Source organism: Patagioenas fasciata, chromosome 4 (assembly GCF_037038585.1).
Source record: "Patagioenas fasciata isolate bPatFas1 chromosome 4, bPatFas1.hap1, whole genome shotgun sequence".
Lineage (NCBI taxonomy): Eukaryota > Metazoa > Chordata > Aves > Columbiformes > Columbidae > Patagioenas > Patagioenas fasciata.
This window is the reverse complement of record NC_092523.1, coordinates 68,911,966-68,927,216: the sequence shown is the minus strand read 5'-3', so window position 1 is coordinate 68,927,216 and position 15,251 is coordinate 68,911,966. Positions and strand designations below refer to the sequence as shown.

The 15,251-nt window shown below is 40.3% G+C and overlaps 1 long non-coding RNA gene across 1 annotated transcript; it reads left to right on the top strand.

Moving 5' to 3' along the window:
• Nucleotides 1–9,697: 9,697 nt before the first annotated feature.
• On the top strand, nucleotides 9,698–11,731 carry LOC139827943 (uncharacterized). The gene is made up of 3 exons (XR_011739083.1): nucleotides 9,698–9,809; nucleotides 10,200–10,268; nucleotides 11,399–11,731. It is a non-coding gene; the product is annotated as an uncharacterized lncRNA (long non-coding RNA).
• The last annotated feature ends 3,520 nt before the right edge of the window (nucleotides 11,732–15,251 follow it).

Sequence of the window (15,251 nt, the reverse complement as noted above, 5' to 3'; positions counted from 1 at the left end):
ATTGCTGTAGGTGATCATGCTAACCCTGTTAGCCTTTCTTTTATGCATCTTTATGTGGTTGGAGGGTTGGAAGCTTTCTGCTTGGATGCGGAGTATAACTCTGTTAGCTGTGTCCTCATTAGATGGTTGGCAGTTATTCATGCAAAGATATCACTGCAGATTGTTTGTGTTGACCAGACAACTCCAGGACCACTCAGGAACTTCAGTTAATGTGCAATATGACTGTCCATGTATTTTCAGAAACACAGGGCTTGGAGGGGCAACATAGAGGGCATTGGTTCCTGTCATTGTACAGACACATTAGACAGTGGCTTTAATATTTTATCATATCAACTGGAAATGCTTCACTATTATAGACTAACATTGCATTTTTATTTGTCCTTAGTGATTTGCTGTACCAGAGTATGCGTAACTGCATTCTAGAGATAGTTGTGTCTCTGGGAGTCATTTTCAGATACCGGTTCTGCTCTGTACAGCCACACATGAGACCCTACAACTCCATAGTAGAAGCATACGTGTGTAGCTAACAACCATTTTAATGTTATGGGTTCTTTTCAGAAACTTGTAATAATTACAGATCTAATGCAGTGACCAGGTCATAAAACAGTGCTGTTTCTGGAGATCAAATAACAGAAGAGTGAGCTCATTGTAAGACTCAGCATGTGTCTAGCCTGGACAGTCCTGACATCCTGTTGCTTGAGGAAAGAAAGGAATTGTAATGGCAGACAAAGGCAGCTTTAAATCCACTGACCAAAGCTCAAGCCTGATGAGCACTATTTTGAGGAGTTTGAGTCATCACAAGCTTCACATTTAAGCAAAGCTGTTGTTAAGTAAATCTAAAGAGCCTAATACGATCTTGCAAACTGAGTCCAATGGGAGAGCCCTGCTGATGGCTGGCAGGTCCTAACAAAACAAACCTCCCTGTGCAGCACTGCACTGCAAAAGGCAGTTTATTATATTAGATGAAATAAAAAAGTTCTTTATGTGAAAGGCTGATTGCAGTAAAGACCACTGTGTGTTTTAAAGTGAAACCTACTGTGTGAAAGAGTGGTTGTACAATAATGTTAGAGACCATGTGGGCAGTATGTATTGTACTAAGTGAAGCATTGTCATGTTCTTACCAGAAGCCTCACATAAATGCAGCAGATTTTATTCATTTGCTGGTCCAGCAGGATAATTCATGGATTTGGTGGAGGCAAACCCCCCCACCAAATTCATGAGAGGTGAAATGGCTCTAAGCTATTTCTGAATTACATCTATTATATCTAAAATCAGTTTTAAAGTTGGTGGAGTAATTAGAAGCTAAACAATAGGTATTTAGCAATGCGATACTGAGTGGTTGCGTATCATGTCTCTAAAAATCTAGAGACTTCTGTTTTGTGTTAGAGACTATAAAGTCACAGTAATTGCTTGAAGAAAGGCATACTGTCAGAAAGTGAAATATAAGGACAAAGAACAACTTCCTTTATGTCTAGGCAGTGGAGAAAACTCCTTGATATCCCTTTTATCAGATAACAGTGAGCAACATGCTTTTTATATACGTCACTTCTTTTGTGGCGTAGGAACATGCTGAGTCAAATGATGACACTCTCTCTCATACTGCTGCCTGCCCAGCCCCACAGGGACGGCTGCGGAGTGGAAATCTGAAAAACCTCCCATCGCGAGGCCAAGTCCTCCTCTTTCCTCTTTGCGACAATGCCACTCAAGTGCTGAATGACTTTGACCCTGAAAGCCCAGTTCCCCCACCCACATTTTCCTTTACAGTGTAGCTGAATGGAGGCTTTTCCCATAGCTTAGTCATTGCTATGGCTCAGCCAAAAGAGCCTGTAATGTACAGGGCTGCTTTCAAAGAATTTTGTAACTGATCTATGTGAGATTTCATGCATATACTATCTGTGACTCGGGGGGATTGTACGAAAGCAAGTGGGAGAGAGTTATGCTGGAAAATGGGAGACCAGGAAGAAGACTCCTGTGTAACAGATTCAGGAAACTAGTGTTTAAAATATTTCTGACAGCTTTCCAAGCCATTCTGCCCTCTTCAAATTTTACTTTCTTGTTACAAGCTTTTGTATAGTTCTTCTGTCTTTTAACTTTGTTTTAAAAAGAGAAAGTCAAACCTGGGAAAAAATCTGTTATTAATTCATATTTGCTATAAAAATCAGAGTAAATACAACTTTGAATGTGCTGACATAGACACTAAAAAATTGTGAGACTTCATACAACACCGTAAAACTATTTACATTCTCTGTAATGTTCCTCCTGAGTTAAATTACAGCCAATTTCTAATCCATACTGAAGTGGGTCTGACATTGGCTAATAAAAAGATTCCATACAGTAACTGAAGGAATTAGAGGAATAAATGGAGCAGTTTTCACGGGAGATTGTGAATTTCTGTCCTAACAGAATGTACTGAAGATCAAAGGGATGCTTTTATTACAGAAGATTCTTCTATCATGTATTGGTAATTACCTTGAATAAAACATCGATGACAATTCCCAGTTGCTGGATAATAAGGAGTATGACAAGTGCTAATCTGGCTAGGTTATGAACTAAAATTTTAGGAGCCTGTTCAGTATTGGCGTGTCAAATTAAAACGTCTCTGTGTTGTACCCCATCTCTTCCTTCCTTCTGGATGCTAAAAGAACGGAGTCAGCCTCCTGTTCTCCTGGTTTTGCCTGGCCAGACTAAACTTTTGAGCAAGAAATTCCCCAAACATGTAGAACAGGGGTATCAAACTCATTTTCACTGGGAGCCCCATCAGCCTCACAGTTGCCTTCAAAGGGACGAGTGTAATTTTAGGATTGTATAAACATTTATAAATGTTTAAAATTACATTTAATTACATATAATTAATTACATTTAATTACATAACAATGTCCTTTCCTTTCACGCTGGAGCAGGTTTACACTTCCTGGGTAAACGTTCTCCCCATGTAGGATGGAAGAAATTTTGCTGGGTCACCAAGTCTGGTCTTTTGCCGTTGCAGGCATCCATGTCGTACAGTTCCTTTCACATTTCAGCTAAAAACTCCTGTATGAGGTCTTACCAGTTTGATCTCTGTAATGATAAGAGCTTAGAGCTTCTGTGCCTGAGCTGCATTCCAGCTTTTATAGGGCAACTTCACTCTTATTTACATACTACTCATAATCTTTACCCACTACTAAAGGACAGCCACCTTCATAAGACAAGGCAGCTGTTGACAGGAAGTCAGGCTACTACAGTTCGCTTCACAATTTGAGGGCAGAAAGTAGTTGTTCATCTGAAAGCCACAGGCAAGGAGAGGTGAGGGCAATAAGCAAGAACAGTCAGTGTTCCAGCGCTGACTTCTCGTGTAGCTCTAGTGCCTGCTGGCGTTGCACTGCCGATCTTCAGGTCTCCTTGGGAAACACAGCGCAGCAGTGCACAATCTTTCTACAGCAGAACTGTTTTCTATTTGTGATACATGTTTCCTGACAACTCCACTATGAGACACTATGGCCTATGTTGCGAAAAGCAGCGATGTGGTAGTACTGAAATCCAACAGTAAATGTTATGTTTATTCAAAATGTTCAGAAAGAAAAATGAATATATGTTAGGCAGTGAATGGCAGAAGCAGAGTGGCACAATAAAGACTGCTGCCTTTGTTCATTTGCTAATGTTAATGAAAAGAATTCAGAAGAGAGTAACTTCTATGTTACAACATCAATAGCATAAAACACATAAACCCCAAAACATTTTAGTCTAAAGATGGACGTGTCTGGTGTGGCATCCATTGCAGCCTGTGGGAATGCACTGTATACATAGCTATTCCATTGGTAGTTGGGCCTCCTATATCCTGACATGCATTGCATGGTGATCAGCTTGGCGTCACAGATGGTGTTTCAATATAAAAATTAAAGATTTTATGTTACAGATTCTTCTGGAAGTCACTGTCAGGGTTTGGCAAGGCTGGTGTGGGATCTCTGCAGCAGTACAATTGTTCCCCTCTTGCATAGTATAGAGCAAAATGCAGGGTGCAGCTAGTGAGAGGCTATGGCCCCTTTTCTCTCCTCCAGCAAATCTACCCTGATTTTTACCTTCTTTACAAAGATATTCTACATAAAGTTATCTTCAAAATCAAATGTTTTTCACTTTTTATTATGCTTTACCTTTTAGTGTATATTGGTAGAAGCAGATGACTGAATACCACTTTTATTTCTAACTAGTTTCGCTTTCTGGTTCTCATGTACTACCAAGATATTACAAATTGTAACCTCCTTCATAGAATCATAGAGTAGTTTGGGTTGGAAGGCACCTTCAAAGGTCATCTAGTCCAACCCCCCTGCCATGAGCAGGGACATCTTCAACTAGACCAGGTTGCTCAGAGCCCCATCCAGACTTGCCTTGAATGTTTCCAGGGATGGGGCATCTACCACCTCTCTGGGCAACCTGGGCCGGTGTTTCACCACACTCATAGTAAAAAATTCCTTTCTCATGTCATATGTGTATATATGCTTGTGTGCATATACAGTTTCTATTAGAACTATTTTTTTAATGGTAGGTAGTGTTGGTTTCAAGTTCTATAAACTCATTCACGTTCTTCTCCTGCGTCATGTGGTACCATGCTGGAGTACCTCTTTGGCACAGCAAGAAATAGTGAGGACAGAAGAGCAGCATGACATCATGCTGAATGATGTGGTCTTTCTCTCCTCAGAGTGACTCCACGTACCTGCTCACAGACCAACTCCTCAGCTTCTGCTGTGCGCTGTTACTGCATGTGCTGCAAACCAGTGGATCAGCTGCCACATGTTGCTTGTACTTCAGCTTCTGCAGCAGAGAAGAGGCTCTTGTGTCCTGCTGCATAATGAAAGGGAAGGCTGAGACAGAAGCCACCTCTGCAGATCTCAGGATGTAGTAGTGCAAGTGCTTTCTTCAGCAGCAAAGCCATTTAAAGAACTTTCTACTTCAGGTCACTGCCATTCTGCTGTACCTCTGTGTCACAGTTTACTGCAGTCTGAGGAGCCTCTGTTACAGTAGCTGGAGTCATTGAAATGATCCAGGTTAAAAACTTCCGCTTTCAAAGACCTTGAGAGTTTGTTTGATATACTTTGTCTTGACTGGAATCATTTCACTATCAACTCTACTTCCTCCTTAGCACAACTGACAGGTTTGCAAACAGCAGTGAGTCACAAGAAGTCAAACTCTTCTTCTACAGGCTTTGCTACTGATCAAAACTGTTGATCACCTACGCAACAAGTAACTACTTCACACACAAGGCTGGGGGGGCGGTGGGTATCACTCAGCAACTTCGTTCCAGGAACAGCAATTTGGTGCCAGTGCGAACAGCATCCAGCCCTTTAGCAGTGCCTGAAATGCAGTTTCTGACAGAATGATGTTAAGAGGATTTAGGGAAATCTTAAATGCAGACCAAGCTGCAAAGTTAAAACTTGCAGGTATAATAGTATAACTTCAGCAAGATTTGTTGGGTTTTTTCAAGCAGTTATATCAATAAAATTTCTGATGTGGATTTAACTGTACCAGTATAGAATTATCTTAAATAGGAATACTAACACTGTTTCTAAAATATGAATTACTTTGTGAATATAATGCACTTTGTTATGACTTTACACTTAAATCTGCTGTTTAATTTTTTACAGCAGGTTATGTAATGGTCTGAGGTGACTGTCTCATATTGTCCTTAACAGATCTAACTTTAATGTAGTATCTTTGAAAAAAACAGTTTTTCTTGGTCTAATTTTTTCAGATGTGTCTGTTTCTGTCTTCATATATAACTAGACATATATAGGAGATGCATACAGATTTGAAAAGCTATATGGCATAGTTGCTTTGCATAATGAGTTTCATTTTTTTTCACAGGTCAGCACCTTACGCGAACCTTGGAAAAATTACTGTGTGATCAGTCATCACACTGAAGCAGCAGCACCCATTTGGTAAAGGTAGCCTTGGATAAAAAGCTGAATGCTGTGGTTTCAGTGACTTATCGTTGAAACATTGTGGTTTCTGTGTAGGAGGCTGTATAAGCTGGACACATTTGACATCCTTGTTACTGAGCTGTGAAATCTGTACATCTAATTTATGAAAATTATCTCTGGTTCAATTTTATTTTTTTTAATGAAGTCAACATATTTTCCTTGCATTCAGTGGAAACAATAATGGAAATGTTTTAAGAGGTACTGTGAGCCTGTTTTGACCTCAAAAAGGAAGAAGAATCAAGATAGTATTGATTACGATTAAGGTCTAAGAAGGAAATTAAAATTAAATAAAGGGAGTTAGAGGTGAGGTGAACACATTTATCAAGTGTGGAGACAAATAGAGAAATTAACTGGGGAATGACATAGACATTATAAAATAAAAATCTTCCAAGTGAGAGTTTGATTAATAAATAAATGAAAGAACCACAAACAAGTAAGTAAGGTAACTTAGAATAAACCATGGTACTGGTACCATTTAGGGTAGCCAGCAGTATCTATAGTCTTTCAGGTGGTTTAAACAAATGAATAAGTTGACATGTAAGGTAAATCCAAGACTAATGACTCTACTTTAAAGGCAGGACAAAGAAGGAACTGCAGCAGAGGCAGTTGCAATCACAGAAAAACATGATTGAACACTACATCAGTTAAATGTTTTTTTCTTTCATAGTAGAGTTTTATGCTACATTCAGTGAATTGATTCCAGTTGTTGAAAAGTGAAATGTGCTGATGTTGGAGCAGTGGACATAGCAAGTATGCACAGCTGGAGTTGGAAGGAGCAGAGAGGAAATTTCTTGGCTGCTCTATGCTGTGTAGTTCTTGCAGAAGGCATCCATGTCTGACCAGGAGAGTCATGGACCCACTACATTGCCTTTCCTTCCTTACCTTGCTCTTCTCCCTTCTGCTCTGGTGAGTACCTGCCATCATCCCCAGAAAGCCAAGCTGTGGCAGTACAGGATATCTGATCCCCTGGTGTTAGCAAATCCTGTTCCTATGACTGCCCAGACCTCTGAGTTTTCACCACCAACAACTTTTGCCTCTGGCCAGCAAGTTCCCAGAGGCACGTACACCATTCTCTCTAAGTGAACCTATGGAAATGAGCAAAGACCTCTGAACAGGAAACAAAGGAGAAGAAAAAGAACACTCAAGGTACAAAGTTTCTTGCTAAAATTTAAATAAAATAAGTACTTGTGTGAAAATGACTACTCAGTGCATTTGTGGGAGTACAAAAATCATCTGAAAACGTTAGTCAAAGACTTCTGCATGTGCAAAGATTGAAAGTGTGATTACCCACTACTGATTAATTTCAGAGGGATGACTGCAAGATTCATCTTAATTTCACTAGTTGCTATATCGAAACATCAATAGAAGACCATAGATTTTAATTGCTTGCAACTGTCTCACTGGTCCTGACAGAAGAGTTGTTCCTTTGCTCCTTCTCAAGAAAAGAAAACAAAAAAACACCACACCACACACACACACACAAAGACCCCCAAACTGTTACTCCAACGTTGGAAAATTAAGGTGTCTTGTCCTGCTTGTGTTTTCCTTCCAGAAACCTGACCCAATAACCATGGTAACTGCATCTGTAGGCAAATATACAAGAAAACAGTAAAACTACTTTATTATGATACTCTTGTGGACAATGACATTTTTCTTGCCTGTTACTTATGTTCTTCTTGCAGACTCAACATTTGATACCCCATTCCTTGAGCAGACAGTGCAGTTTCTCTCAACTAACTTCTGGGAAAATGAAAGAAAAACAAGGCGGCATTTAAGATGCTAGTCCAGATCAATGGAGGCTTTTGAAAATCACTTTTCCCCTGTAATCACTGCAAGTGTGGGATATACAGATAACCAAGGAAGAACACTCTGTTTGGTCTATGCCTATGTTGTATCTTTTTCTATGTAACTAAGACTACAGTTCTTCAGATCCCTGGTTGGTGGTGTTTTTAGGTGGTTTCTTAGCCTCTACATATCCAGTTGTCTCTCTGGGCCTGCCTTCCTCCTAATCTACTTGCCTGTTCCCGGGCAGGGGTAGGCAGCAAAGCATCAGTGTTGTACCTCTGCACCAGACACCCCTTTTCCCTCCCAGGATTGTCACATCTAGGGTGCTGAGGAGCAAAAGCAGCTCCTTAAATCTCCCCTTCTGCAGACTTGAGCCCTGGATGTTGAAGACCTAGCTGAAAAGTCACAGGATGTCCCTTTTTTCCCCTCCTTCCGGCACCAGTCATTCACTAGCTTTGGTGTTTGCCTCTCAGGGGACAGGTGAAGTCACCCAGCTGAAAAGGTACCTTGTGGCGGCAGGGAGTTGTTAGGCTCGACCAGACCTCATGGCGGTGCTTATCCTGGGGAGTGCTTGGCAGTCCGGGCACAGACACTGCAGGTACCTTGCTGTGCCTTCAAACCAGACCTTCCCCTGCCATCAGCTGAGCCACTGCTGGCAACTGCTCATGTGCTTGTAGCCCAACCGCAGACAAAATGAAACATTAAGAGCATAAATCACTAGAAAGATTGCATTTTATCTGCCCTTTGGGCTGGTCAAAGAATGCACATGTACCAGGGCTTTTAGCCACAGCACCTTGATCTCCTGGAGTAGTTCTGTCCATAGAGAGGTGGTAGATGCCCCATCCCTGGAGACATTCAAGGCCAGGCTGGAGGGGGCTCTGAGCAACCTGATCTAGCTGAAGATGTCCGTGCTCATTGCAGGGCGCTTGGATAGATGACCTTTGAAGGTCCCTTCCATCACAAACTATTCTAAGATCGTGCACACAGAATCACAGAATGTCAGAGATTGGAAGGGACCTCAGAAGATTATCTAGTCCAATCCCCCTGCTGGAGCAGGAACACCCAGATGAGGTTACACAGGAAGGTGTCCAGGCGGGTTTGAATGTCTCCAGAGAAGGAGACTTCACAACTCCCTGGGCAGCCTGTTCCAGTGTCTGTCACCCTCACTGAGAAGAAGTTTCTTGGAACCTCCTGTGTTCCAGTTTGTACCCATTACCCCTTGTCCTATCATTGGTTGTCACCGAGAAGAGCCTGGCTCCATCCTCGTGACACCACATGTCAGGAGATGCTGATTGGAGTACGGAGGCTGCAAAATAATTATACTTGATATTGCTGCACAACGGGTGACAACATGAAGGGAAATGGAAACACTAAAGCTGAGAACAGGAAAATTCTTTGCTTATGTTAGAATGTAAGAAACGGCCTGAAGACAAAAGCAGACAACTTGTGATTTCCAAAACAATAACTGGAGATCAAAGGAGGCTGTTTCAAATCACAGTTTGTGGTAGATCTGCAGGAAAAGGTTAAAGAACATTATTTTGAAGGGTGCTGTGAAAAATACTGAGTATTGCAGAGAAGCGATAGACTCTGTAGCTTTTTTCTTGGCTTTCTTTTTGCCAGTGCTCTCTGCCTTTCTGTGTTGACCATGCTGGTTTTTTTCTGAGAGAAATGGCACGGTTTGCTTCACTTTAAATTGCCTTTAAATTGAGCAGAGATTAAATAGTTTTACCCTCTCGTATACTCATATATGCCATGGAAACTCTCCTCACTCGTTCTCTGAGCTGTCTCTTTTTCTGCTCTATTGCTAGATCTAGTTCAATGCTTTTAAGGATTGAACTGCATGAATTTTCCCTTTTAGCTCTGTTCTTTGTCATATTGTGTTTTAAGTTTGTCCAATTTCTGTCAAAACTAATAAGTAATCAGAAATATCAAAATATTTCATGTTGACACTTTCATATAAGCATTTTAGTTCTCCATTTATGATATTTCATTCTGAAATTTTGTTTTATTTGAAATAGTTTTAAAAGGTGGAAGATATTTTTTCATAGTTCGATGCAGAATGCTCAACCGGAGGTGAGCTTTTTTTTTTGCTTGACCATCTCAGTAATTGCAGTCTGTGTGTGGCACTTCATACGTCTTCCAGCAAATGAAAAAATAGGATGCTTGCCCTGTTTTAGGCAATCAGTCTAACATTTAGTAGTCATTTTCTGTACTTACTTAGATTTCAGTGTTAGCTTCCCTGGCGCTGCCTTTACTTGCATGTGTCCTGCTGTCAGTCCGTGCTCTAATGGATTTGGTGACATACTTGGGTGACTAAATGTTGTTGGCCATGACAAACTGTGGAATATCTGTGAAAGCTTCGTGTAGCTCAGGGAAGAGCTGGCCAGTGCACATCTGGTTAGGTCTGGGGACTGGAGATGGGGTGATGTCCTTTCTATCTTAACATTTGTTTACTTCTAACAGGGCCAGAGCAATTTTCTTCGACTTACCAGACCAGGCTAGGGAATCTGGATTTACCAACTGCTATTAGAGGTAGTAGTTTCCTTTACTTTTTTTTTCTCTCACAGAAAGATAAATAGTGAGGCTTTTTTAATTAAACAGTGTCTTTATATTTAACCAGTTCATTTCTGTTTTAAGAAAGACAAGTTTCACCTTTTTATAAGGTTAAGAGAATGGTCAGGAGAAGCCAGTCTTTTATACGATAAATTGTCTTCTTTGTATACAATTATATTTTATACAATACTTTGTTTTCTCTTTAGTGTAAATTATTCTTCAGTGTTACTTAACATCTTCCGTAAGTTAGTAGAAGATGGTCAAATATGGGTTGATGTGGACTGCTATGCCTTACTAGTTCTATAGACCAACACAGCAGTTTTTTGTGTGTGGTGGAAACGGGGTAAAAAAGCCTTAGTTGGCTATTTGTCAATTCCCATTTTACGCACCAACTGAAAAGGCCAGGTCAGGCCCTGGTGGTCCTTTGGCTGACCGATGCTCTAGACCGCTTCCAAAAGATCTGAATTCCTCTTTCTGGAGAAATTCAAGGGAGCTCACAGCATGGGACACTCAGGGCTTGCTTAAGAAAAAGCCTGTAACTCAGCCCTGAATTTCTTCAGTTTAAATGGAATAGCCCAAACTAGAATATGAGCCAAGATTTCTCTATGTGCGAGAACAAGACCACTGTTAACAGAGAGGTTATTGCACTGGTTGTGAATCAGAGCAGCCAGAATCCACACCTCCATCGCTTCTCAGTCTAGTAGTGAGAAAGTTTTTCAGGTCTGATTAGTCATTGAGTTAAGTGTAATAAATGTCAGAGAAACTAATTAACACCCCTCCCTTTTCTCCCGCCAATTCAGTTAAATGTGAGGCATAGCTGCTCTCTAGTGGACTTGTGAATAGTGTCAGCAATGTAAGTACGCTTAACATCCCCAGAAAATAATCATGTAGATACTCTGCTGGGAGACAGAAGGTGAAAACTTCCTACACTTGTGAATTCAGCTGCTTCTTTATTATCTGACTGTCTCTCAGTGCTTTAGGTAGCTGACTCACACCAGGGTTACAGTGAAATGGCAGAATGCAGTAGCAACTTTAAAACACACGTATCTCCTGTCCAAGGCTATGGTGAGCAATATTTAATTATCTATATGTTGCTGTTTTGTTTGCAGATGACAGTGTTTCCATTTAGCATCATGGTCAAGTGGCAAGTATCTTAGAGCTGAGGAAAAAACTGTTTCATCAGAAAAGGGAAGAAGGTGTACAAAGTGCAAGTACTTATTCCCTTATGCTAAAGCTATATGGAAGGAAAAAATAACCTAAATCCACCAAAATACCTCCGGAAATAATCCTCTGCCTGTATTGATTTGTTGATGGGTAATCTTTAAAAGAATTTCAGAACAAATCTGTTGGTTACATTCTTTTATTGCAGTAACTTTAACAAAAATCAGTGACAGATTTCATAAGCAGCCCAGAAATAGCTGATGGACCAAAGAATGTCATTCAAACCCACTAAAGATTAATAAGAGTAACTGAAAACTTTAGTCTTTAATATAATGAATAAAATTATGTGTACAACAAAACAGCCTGTACTTAACCCAAAGTTATTAATATGTATGCAAGAAGGTGTGCTTAAGATGCAGTATGCATTTCAAAAGCAGCTTTAGAAATAACCTGGACATCCCATTTCTTAGATTTTTAGTGAAATTACTAAGAAAAGCGTTCCTAGCATAAAGAAGTCTGGCAAAATATTGAGAAAGTGAAAAGAGTATTCTATATTATGAAGTCTTATACAACTATAATAATTTTTGTGTATGTTGAATAACAAGCTATTGTGGTGCAATGGTAAAGACAATGTATTTGGAGTTGTATTGCCTAATTAAATTTCAAATTAACAATATCTGCCTTAGCCCCCAGAAAATTATTTTAAAAGAAGAAAAGAAGAAAAAAGGAAAAAATAATATTTTCTGAGTTAGCTGAGGGGAAAAAAATTATAAAGAACAGAGTTGGCAAATGGCTTCTTTTGGCTTCTAGTATCATGGGGGGTTTTGTTATTGGCTTTAAAAGGAAGCACAAGTCGAAAACGCCACTACGTTCCCTTCTCACAGCAGCAGGGCAGAAGTACGAGATATGGTTATGTGGGGTCAGCAAACACCCAGATCATGCCAGCTCTCTGCCATCGGAAGCATTTTGAGTACCTTATGATGACACCATGCTTTCCCAATTAATAAAAAGGCAATTTGTATTGCATTGATTTCAGCCTTGTAAGCTTTGTTCACAATCATCGCACTGCTATTAAAGCAAGTAACTTCCCAACTTCCCCTGTGAAAAGAGGACATGCTTAATAGGGAAGCATATGAATCTTGCCAAACCAAAACAAAGGTGCTTGGAAAAAATGCGTGCTCGTGGCGCTTATAGCCTGAATGATTCCGGGTGGCTTGTTACAAGAGAATGGAAAGTCTGACTTTTGCTATTTTTATTAACCACCAGATCCAACCTTTAGTTCAGTGGGATTAAGGTAACAGTGGTTTAAATGAAAAAAGCTCAGACTTGGAAAACAAGAAATGCTTTTAGCCTTGGTAGTGAACATAACAGGTTCTTCTGAAGGATAACATCAATCTGTGAAAATATGTCAGTCTCAAGTGCGCAGAGGTCAAAATATATATATATATATATATATATATATATATGAAAACTAATATTTTCTATTTCCTTTTTGTTCAGCTTCCTGTATGCTGAGCCCAGGTTGTTTATTCTTCTGAATGATGCAATGGGTTAACGGATAGTATGTGGGTTATCAGTAAGGAAATCTGAAGGTACAGGGACCATAACAGTACCTTATGTTTCAATTTGATTAAACTGATGGAATTCTGTGTAAATGGAAAATTGTGAAGGTGTATGGCCTTCATTTTATCAAGAGGATACAGTAGGAAGTAACTTAAAACACAAACTATTGTGTTACTTCTTATTTCTAAATAATTACATGCCTTGAAGTCTTTCAATTTGAGATCTGTGCAATCTTTTTACAAAATATAAAATATACACATAGTCCTTCCTGCAAAGGCTGAGATTTAGAGAGATGTGAGACTCAGGGGAAGCATTCGATGGATTTATTTAGGAATTAAGATAAGTTGCCAGGAGGCTGTCATTCTCTAACTTAGCTTGCACAAGCTAATCAGTGAGTTTCATTCTGGAGACTGTTTCTATGACAAGCAGTGTCTTGCATGGAAAAACACTTTACTTGCTTTAGAAATCTGAGTAAATTGAGGATATTTCACATCAAACTTTTAAAAAATACCTCTCCTTTTTGTTTCTTTGCTTCTTCAGAGTGTGTACAGCAATGCAGGGTAAGCTCAGATGCCTTTTAGGAATAAAAAGAGTTGGTGCACAGGGAAGCTGCCCTCAACCCCGCATACTTGAGAGCTTCAGCGTGCGTGCCAGCTACACACGAGGGTGCAGCAGAGCTTCCCCACAGGGACCCACACCAGGCTGGGGGTCACCCAAACCCTCGTGCAATCTCACCCGCTTCCCTCCAGGTAAGCCATGAGAGATGCTTGAGTGTCTGCCCACAGTAAAGGCAGACTGGCATACCAGGAGAGGACCATTTCAGTAGTCACATTCATCATCGTGCAGCTTGATGCTTCTAAAACACATATGAATAGTAGGGATATGGCCTTTGTGTCATATGCAAAATAGTTGATACTGTATGTGAACAGCAAGAAGATTTTCTTTGAGGTGGGTCTGATATATGTTGTTTTGCTTAACTGCTGTTGCTTGAATAAAGTTCAATATTAATGTTTCTTAAAAAACAGCAGGGACAGAATGCCCTTGGTTAACCCCACCTTAGCACTGTATGTTGATGTTTTGAAACCAGGGTGGGGTGGTTTATATTTTGATAGACCATTATCTAAGAGGGAAGCAAATAACTTGAAACCTTTACCTTTCAAGTGCCTGTGATCTGAATAGTGGTTTGTTCCTCACTGATGTTGTTGCTTATATGCTGCATAACTGCCTGTGAGGGCAGCTGGGAGCTAAGGAGAGTTGTTTACACTAAGGTTTCAGATGTTCTATTTGACACGACTCAGTGTGGAGGACAGCAGCATCAAATATCATCTTTCACCCAAATTGCTTTCTCCATATATTCCACATATAGTGCAATACTCAGCAGGTCAGTAAGCAATCCTAGTAGGTCACACACAGAGAAATAAATGAGCAGCAAGAGGTTTAAAAATAATGGAGAATTGATAGCAGGTAAATCTTGTGCAGGCTGCTTACAGTCACTGGTGGTTTATGCCTGAGCATCTCATGAGGCCACTCAGTCACATAGGGCAAGCCTTTTGTGCCATTCCATCCCTTTACTCTGGTACTGATGAAATTATAACCCTAACTTTCCACTGTGCTGTACTGTAGAATAAGCAGGGCTGAAAGTATATGAGCTACAGTAATCCTTTGGGCAGTACTGTACTACAAAGGATGAGTGGAATGGAGTGTGCTCTGACTTTATTTGTTGAGTAGCCCATACACCTTGCTATGCTGATTTTATGTAGTCCAGAAATTTGTCTCCAAGCTCTTTGTATGGCCAGAATGAAGTCAGCTTGGACCAGGTTCCAAACAGCTGGCTTGCAGTAGCATAGACATCACATCAGTGCAAGAGAAGCAGCCCAGACCCTCTGCTGGTTAAATAATCCTCTGGTACCTTGTTGGAAAGCTGAACAATCACTGTACAAATGGTGCCTGAATGCAGTATACATTAATGGTTTGCTGGACAATTTTGGCAGGAGTTTGTAGAGAGGTTTGTAGAGAGGTTTGATGAGGAGCACAAAAAGCTCTGTATGACATCAAAGGCATTCTCCAGGCTCCTCCTATTGTTAAGTTTGTTGCTTACATGTGGGGCAAAAAGACGAAATAGTAAGTCCCACATAAGTAGTTTTCATGCTGCTGTGCGTGTTTAGGAAAAGGATACATCACTGGAAATGCTTGGGACGTGACATGACAGGACCAGAGAGGTCACTTTGTTTTCCCCAC